Source organism: Scyliorhinus canicula, chromosome 4, assembly GCF_902713615.1.
Source record: "Scyliorhinus canicula chromosome 4, sScyCan1.1, whole genome shotgun sequence".
Lineage (NCBI taxonomy): Eukaryota > Metazoa > Chordata > Chondrichthyes > Carcharhiniformes > Scyliorhinidae > Scyliorhinus > Scyliorhinus canicula.
In genome coordinates, this window is record NC_052149.1 from 230227595 (window position 1) to 230244527 (window position 16933).

General features: G+C 47.5%; 1 protein-coding gene across 2 annotated transcripts in view; it reads right to left on the bottom strand.

Annotated features, from left to right (window-relative positions):
• The window catches only part of LOC119965441 (platelet-derived growth factor receptor beta-like), a 140978-nt gene extending 135361 nt beyond the window's left edge, over positions 1-5617 (bottom strand). For both annotated transcript variants that reach the window (XM_038796225.1, XM_038796224.1), the window contains exon 1: positions 5247-5617. The gene's annotated coding sequence lies outside the window, so the exon portion shown is untranslated. The remainder of the gene's footprint in view (positions 1-5246) is intronic.
• Positions 5618-16933: the final 11316 nt, after the last annotated feature.

Genomic DNA, 16933 nt, shown 5'->3' on the forward strand with positions numbered 1-16933 from the left:
TCTCTGAACTGCCTTCAATGCCACTACATCCTTCCTCAAATAAGGGGTCCGAAACTGTCCACAATACTCCAGGTGGAGTCCCCCAATGCCTTGTAAAGCTGCAGCAACACTTCCCTATTTTTATATTCTTTCCCTTTAGCTCTAAAGGCCAAAATCCCATTTGCCTTCCTTTTTACCTGCTGTACCTGCACACTAGTGTTCTGTGATTCATGCACAGGGACCCCCAGATCCCTCTGCACAGAAGCACTCTGAAATTTCCCTCCATTTAGATAGCAAGTTGCCTTTCCATTTTTCCGACCAAAATGGATAGCCTCTCACGTATCCACATTAAACTTCATCTGCCAAATTTTGTCCCATTCACCTGACTTATCCATATCCATTTGTAAATTTCTTATTTCCTCATTGCAACTGTCCACTTATTTTCATGTCATTTTGCTGTACTGCCGATTGGTTTCTTGGTCCTTCACTAATTTATATTTCTTTTCAATGTGTAACATTCACAAAGTCCCAATGAGATTCTCTCTGATTGCTAGAATGGTGTTCACTCTCTGCAACCTTTCTGACACTGTTAACCACGTCATCCTCTTCCAGGTCCTCTCCATTTCCCAGCTCATCATCCTCTTCCAGATCCTCTCTATTCCCCAACTCATCATCCTCTTCCAGGTCCTCTCCATTTCCCAGCTCATCATCCTCTTCCAGATCCTCTTTATTCCCCAGCTCATCATCCTCTTCCAGATCCTCTCTATTCCCCAACTCATCATCCTCTTCCAGGTCCTCTCTATTCCCCAACTCATCATCCTCTTCCAGATCCTCTCTATTCCCCAACTTATCATCCTCTTCCAGGTCCTCTCCATTTCCCAGCTCATTATCCTCTTCCAGTTCCTCTCTATTCCCCAGCTCATCATCCTCTTCCAGATCCTCACTATTCCCCAGCTCATCATCCTCTTCCAGATCCTCTCTATTCCCCAACTCATCATCCTCTTCCAGATCCTCTCTATTCCCCAACTCATCATCCTCTTCCAGTTCCTCTCTATTCCCCAACTCATCATCATCTTCCAGGTCCTCTCTATTCCCCAGCTCATCATCCTCTTCCAGATCCTCTCTATTCCCCAGCTCATCATCCTCTTCCAGATCCTCTCTATTCCCCAGCTCATCATCCTCTTCCAGATCCTCTCTATTCCCCAGCTCATCATCCTCTTCCAGATCCTCTCTATTCCCCAACTCATCATCCTCTTCCAGATCCTCTCTATTCCCCAACTCATCTTCCTCTTCCAGTTCCTCTCTATTCCCCTGCTCATCATCCTCTTCCAGTTCCTCTCTATTCCCCAACTCATCATCCTCTTCCAGGTCCTCTCTATTTCCCAGCTCATCATCCTCTTCCAGATCCTCTCTATTCCCCAACTCAGTCCACGACCCTCATTTGTCTTCACTCTTGACCATCTAATCCTAACTGAGCATCTCGAGCAATGGTTTCTCTTGACACCCAAATCACTTTGGGGGCTCCCCCAGGGTCCATCCTTGCCCCTTTCTGGTTTCTGTCCCTCATGATGCATGACCATTTTGTAATACATGCTGCACATGTGGACAATTGAACATTTGAAAGGAAACAAATCAATCTATCTCTCCACCGCTTTACCTCTCCAACCTCCTTGAAGACGCTCCTAAAACCTAACTCTTGACCGATCCTAATACCACCCCATGTGTCTCAGTGTTAGATTTTGTTTGATCATTGCTTCCTGGAGCACACAATGTTTTATTATGTTGAAAGTGGGATATAAATGTAGGTTGCTGTTGTTTTACTTGTGGGAAGAGACTAACCTCACCCCAAACAAAAGGAAAAACTATTGCCCAACAATCTAGAGACTTTGGCAATATTCAGAAGACTAACTAAAAACTGAGAAAAGTGAAGCTAATATTGAAGCACGGCATTCCTGTGCCCGAGAGGTTTAGATAGAATCTATGAGAAACAGGCCGTTCGGCCCAACTGCTCAATGCTAGATTTTCTACTTGGCACAGGCCTCCTCCACTCACTGTAAACGCCACCTCTCACCCTCCCCCTTCCCCCTATATGTCTATCCCCTTTCCCTTCATGTGTGTATCAAGCCATGAACATGAGATAAATGCCAAAGAGAATTCAGGAGAGCTTTTATTTCCCAAAAGAGTGGTGAGAATCTAGATTAGCTCAGTGGGCTAGGTAGCTGGTTTGCAATGCAGAACAAGGCCAGCAGTGCGGGTTCAATTCCCGTACCAGCTTACCCGAACAGCCACCGAAATGTGGCGACGAAGGGCTTTCACAGTAACTTCATACTTGTGACAATAAAAGGTTATTGTTATTATTAATCCACTCAAACGTAGGAACAAAGGAACAAGAAGAGTCTAGTTGGCCCCTTGGACATTCAGTGAGATCATGGAGTCATTGATGCAAATAGTGTAAATGCATTTAGGGAAGGTTCAATAAGTATGAGGGATTTGAGGATGGGTCTCATGGGGTAAGGTTGGACACAGAGGCACAATGGTTAGCATTGTTGCTTCCCAGGGCCAGAACTATGGGTTCAATTCCCGGTTTGGGTCACTGTCTGTGTGGTGTCTGCACGTTCTCCCCGTGTCTGCGTGGGTTTCCTCCGAGTGCTCCGGTTTCCTCCCACAAGTCCCGAAAGACGTGCTTGTTAGGTGAATTGGACATTCTGAATTCTCCCTCTGTGTACCCAAACAGGTTCCGGAATGTGGCGAAAAGGGGCTTTTCACTGTAACTTCATTGAAATGTTAATGTAAACCTACTTGTGCCACTAATAAAGATTATTATTACATTATTGAGAGGCTTACATGACATAGACACATCGGGTTGAATGACTTTGTTGTAATGTTGTAAAACTCTATGCAATTCAAAGCCTCACTCAGATGCTTCAATGCCTCCCTCTTATCATAGAATCATAGAATTTACAGTGCAGAAGGAGGCCATTCAGCCCATCGAGTCTGCACCAGCCCTTGGAAAGAACACCCCACTTAAGCCCACACCTCCACCCTATCCCCGTAACCCAACCCCACTTAACCTTTTTGGACACTATGGGCAATTTATCACGGCCAATCCAGCTAACCAGCACATCTTTGGACTGTGGGAGCAAACTGGAGCACCTGGAGGAAACCCACGCAAAAACGTGCAGACTGCACAGACAGTGACCCAAGCCGGGAATCGAACCTGGGATCCTGGAGCTGTGAAGCGACAGTGATAACCACTGTGCTACCGTGCTGCCCGCTCATTCTCATCACCACCACACCAACTCCATCTTGCGTATATAGTGTATTTGACACAGGGAAACATTACTTCTAATAGGAGGTTTACCAAACAAAATTTGACGTGAAGCAACATGAGGATAGTAGGTCAGGTGACCAAAAGCTTGGTTAAAGAGGTAATGATTAGGGACAATGCGACATAATTTCTCCGAATTCCTCACCTCTTGATGTCTATTTTATATTTTTGCCTCACAGTTTTTCATGTCTTTCCAATGTTGAGGCCTCACAAATTTCATGTCTACCTTATATTTACACTTCAGTTCTTCAAGTCAATCTGCTATTAATGCCTCTGATCTACATGTCTTATCTGATTTTCATATCTATCTTAAATTGATGCCTAATTTATCTCATATTTATCCTTTAGTTCTTCATCTCTATCCTATATTTATGCTTCAGTTCTTCAAGTCTATCTGATATTTATTGCTCATTATTTATCTCTATCCTATATTTATGTTTCAGTTCTTCAAGCCGACCATATATTTATCCATCAGTTGTTGATACCTATTTTGGTTTTTGCTTCAGTTCTTCATTTCAATCCTCTGTTCTTGTCTCACACTCTTCATCTCTATCTTATATTTACACATCAGTTCTTTATGTCTATCTGATATTTATCTCTCGGCTCTTCATGTCTTATCTTATATTCTTGCTTCAGAGATCCTCATGTCTATCTGTTGCTTATGCCTCAATTCTTCACATCTATCTTAAATTGAAAACCGCTTATTGTCACGAGTAGGCTTCAATGAAGTTACTGTGAAAAGCCCCTAGTCGCCACATTCGCGGGGAGAACGTGCAGACTCCGCGCAGACAGTCACCCGAGGCCGGAATCGAACCTGGGACCCTGGTGATGTGAGGCAGCAGTGTTAACCACTATGTCACCGTGCCGCCTCAGTTCTTCATGTGCATCTTAATATTTATCGCTCAGTCCTTCACGTCTGATATTTATGCCTCCGATCTTTACGTCTGTCTTATATTCGTGCCACACTGTGGCCTTTCACCATTCACCACCGGATATTGTCAAATTCAGGATCTTTACATCTCAGTGATCACGAAGATATAAGTTATCATGCCCCCACCACCAGGCCAGTAATTGGACAATGAAGTGATTATGTCCCATTAGATAGCTGGGAATCTGTGGCAAAACCCCCACTTCCCCCTCTCCACAGGAGCTCTTTGCTCCCCACTCGTCGTTTTGAACATCATGTTTCTGGATCTTGTCCATTTGTCCCTGCCAAACATCCAGGAATAATCTCCAGTGAGACACTTGGATCCCAACTGGGACAAGCCAAGCTCATGACAAATCCTTTGACTCATACAACGCCAGACTCTTAAAAACTCCCATTTTGCCTTTCCTTAGAAACAGATTAGAACAAGACAATATCGTGGTGAAGTTCGAACCGGAGAAGATGACAATTTGCAGAAGAATGCATCTAATTAAATCCATCAGCTTGATCAGCCTGTTTTTAAAAAAAACTCAGTTCCCCTTGACTACACAACACGTTCCATTAAAACCCACTGCAGCCTTCTAAAATTAATAAATCCACAATTATCTCACAGAACTGGTCAGCACAGGAGATGATGGCCTTTTGGTCCATTGGGACTGTTCCTGTTCTCTCAAACAGCTATCCAAGCAGCTATCAGTCCCAGTCTTTTCCCCAATAGCCTGGAATTTGACCCACATCAAGACCTCATCCAATCCTCCCTTTTGAAGTAACCACTCTTGGACCTGCTCCAACCAACCCTTTCAGACTGTGCAGCCCCAGATCTCAATTGTCTTAAACTATTCAACCGTGAGCCCTCGTAGCGGGGGACAACTCAAAAGGCAGCATTACAAGGTGGGAATGCAAAATGTAAGCAGGTTCAGCTCGGCTTAACGACCTTCCCCATTAAACTTTACGGAGCAGATCAGCCAGCAGATCCCTGGCCCCCAAGTGCTGAACATTCGGATTCAATCTCACCTCCAAAGAGCTTTCCTTCCCTTCTTTGCCGAGGGACCAGTCCTGCTCACTTCCTTGAGTGGAGACTACACGAATCCTCCAGCTGCTTTGGGCAGCTCACAGCCTGGTGTGTGGACTGGGCTGGGAGTGTGGTTGTGACCGACGAGAGAGAGAGAGGGGGGCAGCAGTGAGACAGAGAGAGAGAGCAGAAACTCTCTATTTTGCTCGTTGAGTAGTGTCCCGTGTGTAAAAAGCAAAACACAGCCAGAGAGAGAGAGAGGGAGGGATGCAGTAATCAAAACTTTCTGGGACTATCTGGGAGGGAAATAAAAGTCTCCACTGCTGAACATTGGAGAGGGTGGGATGATTGTAACTGGTTCCCTCCCCTCCACATCCCAGCTCTCCAACTCTGAGACAATACCCTGCCCAGCTGGCAGACTGCCCAGCTTTTTTTTTTGGGTTGTATGTGTGTGGGATGTTAAAAAAAAGGACGTTGAGAGCATTGCCCAAAGCCAATGGTTGACTCACGGTTATCAGCCAGATCCTCTGGGTCTAGTCCTGGTGCTGTGTTGGTATTTTCTAAAAAAAAACATCACTATTGTGTGTGTGTGTGTGTGTACCCCCCTCCCCTTTCCCCGAAAAAGCACCAACTCAAGTGCTTTTTATTAACACAAAGTTGTCCAGATGAGGTACACTGTGAACGACAAATAGCCGTCTGGAAGCCCAGATTTAAACACATGTTGCCTCTGGTGAGGGAGGCTGACACGTACAAGGTTACATATGGAAAGAATTAGGGATTGTGGTGAGTTTATAAATTCCCAGTCCATCCTGATTTTAACCCTCTATCAGTCTGGAATGTTGCCCTGTGTCTAATTCCCTGCCCCTAACTAGTCAGGAAGTCAAATTTAATTTGACTTTAATTCCAATTATTTTAATTTTTCCCCCGGAGTACTTGTCTGTAATAAGTAGGATCTCCATCTGTTTTTACTGCCAGTGTCTAATTCGTCCCTTGCCCAAATGGTTCTGCACCGGGATGTCACAGGATTAAATGCAATCTTCAGGTAAAGTGGGATGGTATTACTGGGCCAAGCTTTGCTTATTTAATTCAGTGGCTATTTTAAGGCCACGCACTCAATTCTTCTTGTTTCTGTACTTTCCGTGATAATTGCCCAAGCTGATTTTGTTCTGCAGTACCGCTATGTAAACAGGTCACGCTGCATTACGCCCACTGCCCACTGGTGGCACTGCAGCACCTTCACTGATCAGGGGAGGTGTTCAGTGTGGAGCGAATGTGGGGTATGAATTTTAGTGCCAGTATGATGCTAGGTGTGCAGGCTGTATGCAGACTGATGGACAGTGTCAAACAGCATTGCAATGGGCAATGTGCAGGCTGTACCCAACCAGCCTGTGCTTGCAAAACAGTTTCCAACATTACATGTGATTGCACGATTGGACAATATTTGCTAAATAACCCTCAGTGTGCTAAGAATTATGTTGGCAGCCAATTTATGATAATCAGTCAGGCTTGCAGTGGGGCGCATTTGTGTCTACTGGATGATACATATATTAATACACAGGGCCCTGTTCTTTGCAGACAGAAAGAATAGCACAGAAAGAGGCCGTTCGGCCCATTGTTTCTGTGTCAGCCATCAAGCACATAGCCTAACCCCATTGTCCAGCACTTGGCCCATAGCCTTATAAGCTATGGCATTTCAAATTTTTAAACATTTATTTTTACAGGATATGGGCTCCGTGGGCGAGACCAGAATTTGTTGCCCACTCCTAATTGCCTTTGAGAAGGTGGTGGTGAGTTGCCTTCTTGATGTGGCAGGACTGCAGAGCTTAGATCTGATCTGTTGGTTGTGCCTCGCTCTGTCTATCACTTGCTGCTTTTGCTGTTTGGCACACAAGTAGTTCTGTGTTGTGGCTTCACCAGGTTGACACCTCATTATTGGTCTGTCTGATGTTGCTCCTGCCATGCCCTCCTGCAGTCTTCATTGAACCAGGGTTAATCCCCTGGCTTGGTGGTAATGGTAGAGTGGGTGATGTGCTGGGTTACAGATTATTATGTTATAGATTGTGGTTGCGTACAATTCTGCTGCTGCTGAGGGCCCACAGCGCCTCATGGATTACCAGTCCTGAGTGCAAGGTCTGTTCTGAATCTATTCCATTTAGCAGGGTGGCAGTGCCACACAACACAACGGGGGTATCCTCAATATGAAGACGGGCTTTTGTCTCCACAAGGACTGTGCGGTGGTCACTTCTACCGATACTGTCATGGACAGATGTATCTGCAGCAAACAGATTGGTGAGGATGAGGTCGGGTATGTTTTTCCCTCTTGTTGGTTCCCTCACCACCTGCTGCAGTCCCAGTCTCGCAGCGATGTCCTTTAGGGCCCGGCCAGCTCGGTCTGTGGTGGTGCTGACTGAGCCACTCTGGTGATGAAGTCCCCACCCAGAGTCCATTCTGTGCCCTTGCCGCCCTCAGTGCTTCCTCCTAATGGTGTTCAACCTGGAGGAGTAACTGATTCATCAGCTGATGGTGGCCGGTATGTGGCAATCAGCAGGAAGTTTCCTCGTCCATGTTTAACCTGAAGCCAGGAGATTTCATGGGGCCCAGAGTCGACGTTGAGGTCTCCCAGGGCAACTCCCTCCCGACTGTATCCCACTGTGCCGCCACCTCTGCTGGGTCTGTCCTGATGGTGCTACAGCACGGTAGCATTGTGGATAGCACAATGGCTTCACAGCTCCAGGGTCCCAGGTTCGATTCCGGCTTGGGTCACTGTCTGTGCGGAGTCTGCACATCCTCCCCGTGTATGTGTGGGTTTCCTCCGGGTGCTCTGGTTTCCTCCCACAGTCCAAAGATGTGCAGGTTAGGTGGATTGGCGTGCTAAATTGCCCTTAGTGTCCAAAATTGCCCTTAGTGTTGGGTGGGGTTACTGGGTTATTGGGATAGGGGGAGGTGTTGACCTTGGGTAGGGTGCTCTTTCCAAGAGCCGGTGCAGACTCGATGGGCTGAATGGCGTCCTTCTGTACTGTAAATTCTATGATAAGACATACCCTGGGATGGTGATAGTGGTGTCTGGGACATTGTCTGTAAGGTCTGATTCTGTGAGTATAACTATGGCAGGCTGTTGTTTGGCGAGTCTGTGAGACAGCTCTCACAACTTTGGCGCATGTCCCCAGATGTTAGTAAGGAAAACTTTACAGTGTTAACAGGACCGGGGTTTGCCATTCTCATTGGCGGTGCCTACGCCGATGTCAGGTGGTCCCTTTTATTGACTTTGTAGTGCTTTTATGCAACTGAGTGGCTTGCACGGCTATTTCAGAGGGAGTTTAAGAATCAACCACATTGCTGTGGATCTGGAGTCAAGTGTGTGGGCAGCACGGTAGCACAGTGGATAGCACGGTTGCTTCACAGCTCAAAGGTTCCAGGTTCAATTCCCGGCTTGGGTCACTGTCACTGTCTGTGCGGAGCCTGCATGTTCTCCTCATGTCTGCGAGCCCACTTGCCAACCAATCATAGATTATCATAGAATTTACAGTGCAGAAGGAGGCCATTCGGCCCATCGAGTCTGCACCGGCTCTTGGAAAGAGCACCCTACCCAAGGTCAACACCTCCACCCCATCCCCATAACCCAGTAACCCCACCCAACACTAAGGGCAATTTTGGTCACTAAGGGCAATTTATCATGGCCAATCCACCTATCCTGCACATATTTGGACTGTGGGAGGAAACCGGAACACCCGGAGGAAACCCATGCACACACGGGGAGGATGTGCAGACTCTGCACAGACAGTGACCCAAGCCGGAAATTAACCTGGGACCCTGGAGCTGTGAAGCAATTGTGCTATCCGCAATGCTACCGTGCTGCCCTTTCTTCACTTTCTTCAATCAGCACTTTCTTCTTATTGTTGCTTTCCCCCTTATACTGGTTTTATGGTCAAGCATCCCGACAAAAAACATCAACATGTTTGTTTTTTCAGCAATACTCAAGCTTTGCACTACCAAGCAACAATTTGAATAACCAATGCATTTTGAAATCAGTGGCTTGGAGGGAATCTGGAGGTGGTCAAGATTGTGATGAGGAGAATTGATGGGTGGGATTCTCCCATCGGGCAGCTAAGTGCCAACGCTGGCGTAAAAACGGGAGTGTTTTACTCCGGCGTCAGCGTCCGTTCCAGGACCCGATTCTGCGGCCCAGAGGGGGCTAGCACAGCGCTACAGCGGCCCATATCACTCCAGCTTCCGATCTCGGCCTGAACCCAGCGCCGCGGGGTCCGCGCATGCGCAGTTGGGCCGGCGCCAACTAGCACGTGCGCAGTGGCCTTCTTCCCCGCTCCGGCCCCGATGCCAAATGGTGTAGGGCTACAGGAGCCGGCATGGAGGAAAGGAGGTCCCCCGACAGAGAGGCCGGCCCACCGATTGGTGGGCCCCAATCGCGGGCCAGGCCACTACGGAGCCCCCCCCCCCCCCCCCCCCCCCCCCCCCCCCCACAGGCCGCCCCTGATCCCGCCGGCTCAGAGGATGTTAGAACGGTGCTGGTGGGACTCGGCTTTTTGATGACGGCAATCCGGGCCGGAGAATCGGTGCGCCGGCCCGTGCTGGAGAGTCGTCGCATACCCCGACCCGTGCCACGCCGAACACACCGGCCCCAATGGTGCTGAATCTTCGCTCTGCGGAGAATCGCGTCCCGGCATCGGGGCGGCGTGGTGTGATTCGCGCGGCCAGTCGCCGACCTGGCCGGGGGTTGGAGAATTCTGCCCGTTTTCTCTCAGAGGGTCGTTAATCTGTGGAACCCTTTCCTCAGAAAGCAGCTGGTGGAGTCAGGGTTATTATATAATAACGGTTGACTTCGATTCTTGATCTACAAGGGAGTGAAGGGTTCTACGTGGGTGGTGGCAGAAGGGTAGAGTGAAGCTACAACCAAATCAACCATATTCAATGGCAAAGCAGGCTTGAGGGGCCGAATGGCCTACCTCTGCTCCTAATGGTGTGTATTCTTGTGGGGATGTTCCCATGTGCCTGCTGCCTTCGGCATTCTAGGTGGTAGAGGTGGCAGGTTTGGAAGGTGCTGTCTAAGGAGCCTTGGTGAGTTGCTGTAGTGCATCTTGTAGATGGTACACACGGCTGCTACTGTGCGCTGGTTAAAGGAATTAAAAGAATGAATGGTTAAAAGAATAAATCAAAGCATTGGTTTAATTAGTGAGTTGTGGTCTGGGAAGGAGGATAGGGATAGAAGGCAGCAGAACCCTGATTCACACAACTTGGTTCTCAATCTCACTCTCAGAGTCACAAGAGTTCATGTCTGCTTATCATCCCGCACTCTCGAAACATTCCAGCTTATAAAGTCCCCTGAGGGTTCAAGGGCCCTCTCAGCACTTCTTAGATGAGGCTCCATGCCATGGTGCAGTTAAATGTGAATGCTTCCCGCAGAAGTCATCAGAAGCTTGACTCACGGGAGCATAGGACCATGATGAGGCCGTTCAGCCCCTTTACTCTGCTTTGCTATTGATGAGATCAGGGCTGATCTGCATCTTAACTCCATCCAGCTGCCTTCACTCCACATCCTTTTACACCCATGGCTAACAGAAATCTAACAAGCTCAGATTTAAAGTGAAGAATTGAGCCAGCAACCACTGCTTTGAGTAGGAGAGTGTTCCGTCTGTTGACCATTTTTGGTACGAAGAAGGGTTTCGGAACATTTTCCCTGGGCGACCTGGCTCTTATTTTAAGAACAATGGTTTTGCTCTGTTATAAGATGTGAGTGTCCCTGGAAAAGACCAGTGTTTGTACCCGTCCCTAATCCGAGTGGCTTGCTCAGCTATTTCAGAGGCATCAGTGAACCAGATGGGTTTTTATGACAATCAACGATGACGGAGCCCCGCTAGGCTGCGTACTTAGTCCCTATACACATGACCAGGTGGCAAAATTTGGTTCCAACTCCATCTACAGGTTTGCTGACGACACGATCGTAGTGGGTCAGATCTCGAACAACAATGAATCAGAGTACAGGAGGGAGATAGAGAACCTAGTGGAGTGGTGTAACGACAACAATCTCTCTCTCAATGTCAGCAAAACTAAAGAGCTGGTCATTGACCTCAGGAAGCAAAGTACTGTACACACCCCTGTCAGCATCAATGGTGCCGAGGTGAAGATGGTTAGCAGTTTCAAATTCCTAGGGGTGCACATCACCAATACTCTGTCCTGGATCCACGTCAATTCTATTACCAAGAAAGCACAACAGCGCTTATATTTTCTCCGGAAACTAAGGAAATTTGGCATCTCCACATTGATTATTACCAACTTTTATACGTACACCATAGAAAGCATCTTATATGGCTGCTTCACAGCCTGGTATGGCACCTGCTCGGCCCAATACCATAAGTAACTACAGAGAGTCGTGAACACCGCCCAGTCCATCACACAAACCCGCCTCCCATCCATTGACTCCATCTACACCTCCCGCTGCCTGGGGAAAGTGGGTAGCATAATCAAAGACCCCTCCCACCCATGTTGCTCCCTCTTCCAACATCTTCCATCGAGCAGGAGATAGGAAAGTCAGAGAACATGCACCAACAGATTCAAAAACAGCTTCTTCCCCGCTGTTACTAAACTCCTAAACGGCCCTCTTATGGACTGATCTGATCTCTCCACACATCTTCTCTACTGAGTAGTACTACACTCCGTATGCTTCAACCAATGTCTAGATATCTATGTACTTACATTGTGTATTTTATGTTTGCCCTATTATGTATTTTCTTTACATGTACGGAATGATCTGTCTGAGCTGCACGCAGAACAATAATTTTCACTGTACCTCGGTACACGTGACAATAAACAAATTTCATAGAATTTACAGTGCAGAAGGAGGCCATTCGGCTCATCGAGGCTGCACCGGCTCTTTGAAAGAGCACCCTACTCAAAGTCAACACCTCCACCCTATCCCTATAACCCAGTAACCCCACCCAACACTAAGGGCAATTTTGGACACTAAGGGCAATTTACCATGGCCAATCCACCTAACCTGCACATCTTTGTGACTGTGGGAGGAAACCGGAGCACCCGGAGGAAACCCACGCACACACGGGGAGGATGTGCAGACTCCGCACAGACAGTGACCCAAGCCGGAATCGAACATGGGACCCTGGAGCTGTGAAGCAATTGCGCTATCCACAATGCTACCGTGCTGCCCCCCAAATACATCCTCATGGCCACCATAACTGAGACTAGTTTTCAATTCCAGATTTCTTAGTTGAATTTGGGGTGGGATTTGAACCCAGAGCCTAAATCTCAAGGTTACTCACCCAGTGACACTACCACGACCCCACCATCTCCTCCTGTCTATGCCCACCCGATCAATTCCTGTTAAAATCCCCAAAAAACTCAAACAAATCACCTCTTAACCTTTTATAGTTCAGAGCTGAAGAATCAATTTTATGAAACCTCTCTTCATAATCTGTAAAAAATGTCACCAAAGTCCCAGAGGCATCTCTCCCCTTGGAGAGCTGACTGGGGGTGATTTATCCTGAGGGTAACTCGGGCTGTTGGCATCTCTCCGCATCAGGAACCAGCTATCCTGCCGACTGAGTTAACCGACCCCCGTAATCTGACCTCATTTTGATCAATCTATTTTGCTTTCCTTCCAAGACCAGTATATCCTTTCTCAGGTCCAGTGCTAAATACTACACACAGTACTCAAGAGGGGCTGGTTTAGCACACTGGGCTAAATCGCTGGCTTTTAAAGCAGACCAAGGCAGGCCAGCAGCACGGTTCAATTCCCGTACCTGCCTCCCTGAACAGGCGCCGGAATGTGGTGACTAGGGGCTTTTCACAGTAACTTCATTGAAGCCTACTCGTGACAATAAGCGGTTTTCATTTCATTTTTCATATAGTTTGTGCAGCTCTTTCTAGAGACTTAATAAGATTTTTTTCACTTTAAATTCTAACTCGCTACATGCAAAAGCTAATATTCCATACACTTTTCCGATTATTGTTTGCACCCGCCTACTATATTTAAAAAAAAATTTAGAGGACCCAATTCTTTTTTTTTCCCAATTAAGGGGTAATTTAGCACGGCCAAAGTACATCTTCCGTGCCCAGTGGGCACCACAGGGGTTGGGGTGCTTTATTGACCCCTTTAGCTGCACTCTTATTTGATGTTTTTTAAATTTCCGTTGATCTTTGTTATGTTTGGGCACTGCCCCGAACAGGAGCGGCCCTTTTTTGCTTTGTCCCTCAGTTTGTTTTCCTTTCTTCTGTTTTGTTGGTGGACCTCAAAAGAGTGGCCAAAACACATCTTTGGGTTGTGGGGGTGAGACCCACGCAAACATGGGGAAAATGTGCCAACTCCACATGGACAGTAACCCGGGGCCGGGATTGAACCCAGGTCCTCAGCGCCATGAGGCAACAGTGCTAACCACTGCGCACTGCGTCGCCCCACTCTACATTTTACTGATCCATGCGCCCGAATCCCTGAATCCCTTTGCACTTTGGCTGTTCTTCGACCTGCAGTTAGACTGCCGGGTCTGTCAAGCTGCAATGCTCTGGTACGTCCAATTTAGGTAACCTTGCCTTTCTCCCTGAGTGTTTTATTCAAAACCAATTTCTCTCAGCACTTATATTTCCTTTTCAATGCAGAAAAATACCCTCTATGCATTGTGTAGAAGTGACAAAGCCCCAGCAGGAGGTGTTCAGGAGAGGCAGCCAGAACCTTGGTTGAAATACAGACTTTGCAAAGAAGTTTGGAAGCAAAGAGGTGGATGGGTTTGGGGACCGGGTTTCAAGTGTAGTTCACCTCCTCCCCTCTACTCATCACCTCAAAGCAACACCTCAAATTAAACATTTTTATTTTAAGGCATTCTTTTTAAATTTAAAGTGCCCAATTCTTTTTTTTTTCCCAATTAAAGGACAATGTAGCGCGGACGATGCACCTACCCTGCACATCTTTTGGGTTGTGGGGATGAGACGCATAAATTAAACATTTTAAGTCTAGTTTTAGGACAGGAAGTTACTGAACAATCTTTTGACACTGAACCATTGTAGGAGTCATGAGGGCAAACTTGATCAAAGAGGTCTGTTTTAAGGAGCATCTTAAATGATGAAAGAGACAGAGAGGTGTATAGAGGGACTTCCAGAGCTGAGGGCCCAGTTCGCTACAGTCACAGCTACCACTGGGGGAGTGATTAAAACTGGCAATAGGTCAAAGTTGGAGCTGCGCAGAAATCCCCGAGGGCTGTGGGGACTGGAGGAGATTACAGAGATAGGGAGGGTCAAGACCCTGGAACAATTTGAAAGCAAAGATAAAGATGTGAAAATTGAGTCATTGCTTTGATGACAACCAGGGAGGACCGGGCGTGATGGGCGAATGGGACTTGTTCGAGTGAGATGGGTATGGATTATCGAGGAGCTGTAAATGTCAACAGCAGAATTATTACCAGTAGTGTCCAAAAAATGGGGGCAGAATTATGGGGTCTCCAAGTCGACACTGGTGGGTGCAATGGTAGGCTGGGGGGTAGAATGTGGGGTGGGGGGGCCTAAAAATCGGTTTTATGTTGAAGTGTCTTTTCCACCAGATCTCCCGCTGGTGCCCACCATGGCGGGTCGGGAAGCCCGCTAGTTGCTGGCATGATTTCATCCCGCCAATGGCACGCGCGAGTCTCCGAAACTCCTGGATGCATAATTAATGAGGTGGGGGCCGGAAGGTGTTGTGTGGTTTCCCAATGGCCTCGGCAGTGGGAAATATTCCCTATCTCGTCCATGCCCCGAGACTTAGTCCCACATGGGAGAATGGGAAAATGGGACAGGGTGGAAGTGAGGGCTTAACTGGGTCGGTGCAGACTCGATGGGCCAAATGGCCTCCTTCTGCACTGTATGTTCTATGTTCTATGTATGTTGCTTATGTTTAATTCTACCCAGCCTGTTCTGTCTTTTATCACTGCCCTCCTGAAGGTACTGCCCTCTGCTGTAGTATGGTTTAGCACAGGGCTAAATCGCTGGCTCTTAAAGCAGACCAAGGCAGGCCAGCAGCACGGTTCAATTCCCGTACCAGCCTTCCCGAACAGGCGCCGGAATGTGGCGACTAGGGGCTTTTCACAGTAACTTCATTTGAAGCCTACTTGTGACAATAAGCGATTTTCATTTCATTTTCATCATGGCATGGCCACATTTTGGGTGCCTTACCCAAATGGTCATTCTTTACATGGGAGCATGCATGGTGTGTCCGTGCATCATTCAACTTGAGGGGGAATCAGAAGCAAACCCCACTTTTGTCCTCAGTGCTCATACGCATTGAATATTCACCAGGTATTCGGGTTGGAGGGGGAAGTGTGTGAGAAACAATACCACAGGAACCCTGGGGATCTCCCCGTACACTACCCAAGGGCACTGTGCCCGACTGAAGCACTCATCCAAAGTAGCTGTATGGAACAGCTTGGCTGGGGGCACGGCAAGATCTGGAGCACAAGTCTTCAGTACTGTTGCCGGAATATTGTCAAGTCCCAGAGCCTTTGCAGTATCCAGTGCCTTCAGCTGTTTCTTGATACCACGTGGAGTGAATCAAATTGGCTGAAGACTGACAAGAGGCGCCGGAATGTGGCGACTAGGGGCTTTTCACAGTAACTTCATACTTGTGACAATAAAAGATGATTATTATTATTGTCTGTGATAGTGGGGACCACCGGAGGAGGCAGAAATGGATCATCCACTCGGCACTTCTGACTGAATATGGCTGCAAATGTTTCAGTCTTAGCTTTTGCACTGATGTGCTGGGCTCCTCCGTCATTGAGGATGGGTATAATTGTGGAGCCCCCTCCTCCAGTGAGTTGTTTAATTGCCCACCACCATTCACGGCTGGATGTGGCAGGACTACAGAGCTTACACCTGATCTGTTGGTTGTGAAATCACTGACCTCTGTCTATTACTTGCTGCTTATGTTGTTTGGCACACAAGTAGTCGGTGTTCTAGCTTCACCGGGTTGACACCTTACTTTTGGGCATGTCTGGTGCCGCTATTAGCGCGCTCTCCTGCATTCTTCATTGAACTGGGCCTCATCCCCTTCCTTGATGGTAAAGTGGGGTATCTGCCAGGCCATGAGGTTGCAGATTGAATACAATTCTGCTGTTGCAGAATCCCGCCCCAGATTTTAATTCCTGACTTTATGAATTCCCCCAGCTCTGGTGGTGGGACTGGGCCCTGTGTACCCAGAGTGACAGCCTGGGCCTCTGGATTACTAGTTCAGAGACTTTACCACGAAGCCACCACCCCACCAAGCTTCTGCATTTATCGTTTTTCATCAGGTGTAGCTGTGAGAGGAACTGACGCTCAAAGGAGGTGTGTGATTGGCCGCCAATGTCCCTCGCCAAGCCGTAGTAAAACAATGAACAGAAGAAGGCCATTCAGCCCCTTGAGCTTCCTCTGCTGTTCAATCGGACCAAAGCAGGTTCCGACCTCAACTCCATTTATCTCTTTGCTCCATATCCATTAGCCAAAAAAAGTCAATTGTTCACATCTGAAATATTTTCATTTGATCTCCAGTAACCATAACCCTTTGGGTGAGCGGTTTATATTTTTGTTCCCATTTGTAAGAAATCTGCATCCTCCACTCCTAAACAACCTGGCTCTAATTTTTGCATTATGTCCTTTGTTTGGAACTCGCTGCCACTCGAGAAATTAGTTTCTCTCTATTGAACGTTTGCTAGGATCAACA